Genomic DNA, 5000 nt, shown 5'->3' with positions numbered 1-5000 from the left:
GAGTGTGGAGCCCCAACTCGGCTTACTTTTCGAGTTACAGCCGGTCAAAGTTGAAACTTTAAAGGGCCATATCTCCGGAACCAAGCCGAGTTGGGGCCCCATACACCCGGCGTGGGGGGCCCTCCTAGAGGCCCCCAATACCACCGAGTGTGGAGCCCCAACTCGGCTCACTTTTCGAGTTACAGCCGGTCAAAGTTGAAACTTTAAAGGGCCATATCTCCGGAACCAAGCCGAGTTGGGGCCCCATACACCCGGCGTGGGGGGCCCTCCTAGAGGCCCCCAATACCCCCGAGTGTGGAGCCCCAACTCGGCTCACTTTTCGAGTTACAGCCGGTCAAAGTTGAAACTTTAAAGGGCCATATCTCCGGAACCAAGCCGAGTTGGGGCCCCATACACCCGGCGTGGGGGGCCCTCCCAGAGGCCCCCAATACCCCCGAGTGTGGAGCCCCAACTCGGCTTACTTTTGAGTTACACCCGGTCAAAGCTGGACAGGAAGTGGCCGTATCTCGGGACCGGAAGGTCCCCGTGGCTCGGGACGGCGGGAGGAGCAAGGTCCCCGAGAGCGGGCCCCGCACCCGCCGCCGCGAGCCGCTGGGACCTCCCGGTCCCGAGATGGGCCCCGTTACGCGCGGGCGACTTTCGGAGAAAACGGCCCGTATCTCGGAGAGGGGAGGTCCCAGCGGCTCGCCCTTTCGGGTGTCGGGGGCTCCCCACGGGCCCTCTCGGACCCCGCCTGCCCCGGGCCCCTGGGACCTTTCCTTCCCGGGCGCCCCCCCGACACGTCGGGCCCCTTTTCTCCGGGACCCGGGGGCCCCGGAGCTCGGGGGCGGGCTCTTTGCGAGGGGCCCGCCGGGACGCCACACTTGACCCGAGTCCGGTGTCTCTGGGCCGCCGGGTCCCCGAGCTACGGGCGTTCGAATTCGGGGCCCGAAAATCCCTCAAAGTCCGAAAACGTGCAGTGGGCGGGGACTTCCGGGGCCCCGGAGGCTCTGACGGCACACCCAGGGAGGTGCACCGTCCTCGGGCACGGCCAGGTGGCCCCCCCGGGGTCCTGGAAGTCCCCCCGCCCCCCGGAGACACCCACACCCACACCCACCCACCCACCGGACGGGAAGATTCCGTTTTTCGCCGATATCTCGAAAACGGCCGGGCGAAAAAATTTCAAACTCGGGTCTTCCGTAGGCCTCGGGGGGCCCTATCCAAAGAGGCCACCCGCGTCCCCGGGGGCCTCGGGGTCAGGGAGTTAGGCCCGGTCAAAGGCGCGGCGTTTTTGGCTTATATCTCGCGAACCCCCGGGCCAATCTTCCCCAAACTCGAATCGACCGTAGTGCCGGACGGGGCCTTTCGAAAGAGCCCACCCACGAGGTCCAACTCGCCCGGGTCCCCGAGTTATAGCCGTTCAAAGTCGGGGGTCCCGGCGAACGGCGATCCGGTAGGGGGCGTCCCCGGGGCCCGCCGCCGCCCTGGTTCGAGCGAGGGCCCCCGTGGGACCTCGCCACCCAAATTTGAGCTCTCTGGGCCTTCGCGTCGCGGAGATACGGGCGATTTTCTCCCGGGATCGTGACGTCATCGGCGGGCGCCATTTCAGAGCGCGGCCGAGGGTTTTCGGCCGATATCTCCGCGAATACTCGACCAAAAACGACGAAACGCATATGGACGCGTTCAGCTCGGCGAGACGGTTCGAATGAGCCCGGCCTCGGCCGGGCACGTCGAGTTTTCGGCGAGATATTTGCGTTTTTCCGCTTCCGGGGCGCTTTGGGGGCCCGTATCTCGGGCCCCCGGGGGCCCACGGGGCTGGGGGCGGTCTCATTCGAAAGGTCTCGTCCCGTTCTCCAGCCGACAAAAATTTGGCGTCGATCGGAGCCGCCTTCGGAGAGCTACGGTCGTTTGAAGCCCCGTGCGGTGGGGTTACCGTCCTTCAAACAGCCGCCGCTCGCAGGGGGAGTCCCGGGGAGGCATGGTTGCCTGTATGACTTGGGCTTAGAGCACCCAGCCCCGCGCTCCTGGAGGAACCTCCGGTGCACAGGGTCTGCTGCAACCAGCCACGTGGGTTCTGAGGGGTAGGGGAGCGTGCGCTCTCCTCCCCGGGCGGGCGGCCGGGCCCTGGGGGCTCGCGCCTCCACGGAGGGACCTCGCTCCCGGGGCTTCGTCCCCGGGGCTCGGGGACTCCGTGGCGGCTCGGCCCCCGGGGTTCGACCCCGCTCGCTCGCTCCAAAACCCAAGTCCAAAACGTGGGGTTGCACGGGAGCTCCGGGCGCGACGGGTCTCCACGCACGGCCCCGGGGAGGGAGCTCCGACCCGGGCCGGAGGCAGATTCGCCCCCCGCCCCCCGGCTGTCCGCCCGGAGCCGAGACGGTCCTAAAACGGGCCTTGGGGGTGATGTAGAAGGGTAACGCTCACACAACCAGGACTCACACAAACCGATCTGCATCCCAGGCAGGGTGCGGGTCTCCTGGGCACGAATAAAGCCCGATGCCCCGTGGGTGATGTTGGCCCTGGCCACTCAAGGCACTCACCCAAGCCAGAGAGGGTGCACTCTGGCTGGGGAAGCAGATTCAATCTCTGCTGTGGTGGAGCTCTGGAAAAACGCCAAACCTCCAGGAAAAGACGGCCCGGTTTCTCTGAAAAGTGCATCCCAGGCAGGGTGCGGGTCTCATGGGCACGAATAAAGCCCGATGCCCGTGGGTGATGTTGGCCCTGGCCACTCAAGGCACTCACCCAAGCCAGAGAGGGTGCACTCTGGCTGGGGAAGCAGATTCAATCTCTGCTGTGGTGGAGCTCTGGAAAAAACGCGAAACCTCCAGGAAAAGACGGCCCGATTTCTCTGAAAAGTGCATCCCAGGCAGGGTGCGGGTCTCCTGGGCACGAATAAAGCCCGATGCCCCGTGGGTGATGTTGGCCCTGGCCACTCAAGGCACTCACCCAAGCCAGAGAGGGTGCACTCTGGCTGGGGAAGCAGATTCAATCTCTGCTGTGGTGGAGCTCTGGAAAAACGCGAAACCTCCAGGAAAAGACGGCCCGGTTTCTCTGAAAAGTGCATCCCAGGCAGGGTGCGGGTCTCATGGGCACGAATAAAGCCCGATGCCCGTGGGTGATGTTGGCCCTGGCCACTCAAGGCACTCACCCAAGCCAGAGAGGGTGCACTCTGGCTGGGGAAACAGATTCAATCTCTGCTGTGGTGGAGCTCTGAAAAAAAAAAAACGCGAAACCTCCAGGAAAAGACGGCCCGGTTTCTCTGAAAAGTGCATCCCAGGCAGGGTGCGGGTCTCATGGGCACGAATAAAGCCCGATGCCCGTGGGTGATGTTGGCCCTGGCCACTCAAGGCACTCACCCAAGCCAGAGAGGGTGCACTCTGGCTGGGGAAGCAGATTCAATCTCTGCTGTGGTGGAGCTCTGAAAAAAAAAAAAAACGCGAAACCTCCAGGAAAAGACGGCCCGATTTCTCTGAAAAGTGCATCCCAGGCAGGGTGCGGGGTCTCCTGGGCACGAATAAAGCCCGATGCCCACCTTGAAACGGAGCCTGGGCTCGACTCTGAAGTCCAGATCTCGAAAAACGACAGAGTCCAAAAAGGTGCGGTGGCTCCAAACCTCCATGCCCTCAGACCTCCCTGGCCAGCCCAGGGAGGGTGGCCCGTCCTGGGCCAGACTCAGATTTCCCCCGCCACCCCTGGAGCTCCGCCTGGAGCGAAGACGGTCCTAAAACGGACCATGGGGCTCTTGTAGAGGATGAGGGAGGGAGAGAGGGGCCTTCAGAGAGCCCCTTGGCCGGCTTGACTCTGGAGTCGAATTTGGAAAAATAGACAAAGTCCATAAACGTGCTGTTGGTTCGGACCTCCAGGGCACTCAAGGCACTCACCCAAGCCAGAGAGGGTGCACTCTGGCTGGGGAAGAGGATTCAATCTCTGCTGTGGTGGAGCTCTGAAAAACACGAGAACCTCCAGGAAAAGGCGGCCCGGTTTCTCTGAAAAGTGCATCCCAGGCAGGGTGCGGGTCTCCTGGGCAAGAACGAAGCCCAATGCCCACCTTGAAACGGAGCCTGGGCTCGACTCTGAAGCCCAGATCTCGAAAAACGACAGAGTACAAAAAATGTGCGGTGGCTCCAAACCTCCATGCCCTCAGACCTCCCTGGCCAGCCCAGGGAGGGTGGCCCGTCCTGGGCCAGATTCAGATTCGCCCGCCACCCCTGGAGCTCCGCCTGGAGCGAAGACGGTCCTAAAACGGGCCTTCGGGGATGTATGAGAGAGGGGAAGCGTGGTGGTGGCAAACACAGAGGACCCCCTACCAGCGATCAGACCGTCGTGAGTCCCACTCAGAGTCACTCTGGGTGGGCATGTAAAAATCCAGATTACGCCGCGCTGGAGCTCTGGAAGTTACGAGACCTCCAGGAAAAGACAGGCTGGTTTTCTGAAAAGTGCACCCCAGGCAGGGTGCATCTTTTCCTGGGCACGAGCCCAGCGCACATGGTGTGGTGGTCCGGCTCTGGTGCCAAAGTTTGGGGGAAAAAATAGACAGAGTCCAATAACGTGGTGTGGTTCCAAAGCTCCATGCCCTCAGACCTCCCTGGCCAGCCCAGGGAGGGTGGCCCGTCCTGGGCCAGATTCAGATTTGCCCGCCACCCCTGGAGCTCCGCCTGGAGCGAAGACGGTCCTAAAACGGGCCTTCGGGGATGTATGAGAGAGGGGGAAGCGTGGTGGTGGCAAACACAGAGGACCCCTACCAGCGATCAGACCGTCGTGAGTCCCACTCAGACTCACTCTGGGTGGGCATATAAAATCCAGACTACGCCCCGTCGGAGCTCTGGAAGTACGAGACCTCCAGGAAAAGACAGGCTGGTTTTCTGAAAAGTGCACCCCAGGCAGGGTGCATCTTTCCTGGGCACGAGCCCGGCGCACGTGGCGGGGTCCGGCTCTGGTGCCAAAAAAATTGAGAAAAATCGACTAAGTCCAATGGCGTGACGTGGGTTCAAAGCTCCATGGTCTCAGACCTCCCTGGCCAGCCC

This window comes from Pimephales promelas, chromosome 2 (genome assembly GCF_988280905.1).
Source record: "Pimephales promelas chromosome 2, fPimPro1.hap1.1, whole genome shotgun sequence".
NCBI lineage: Eukaryota > Metazoa > Chordata > Actinopteri > Cypriniformes > Leuciscidae > Pimephales > Pimephales promelas.
This window is presented reverse-complemented; position numbering follows the sequence as displayed.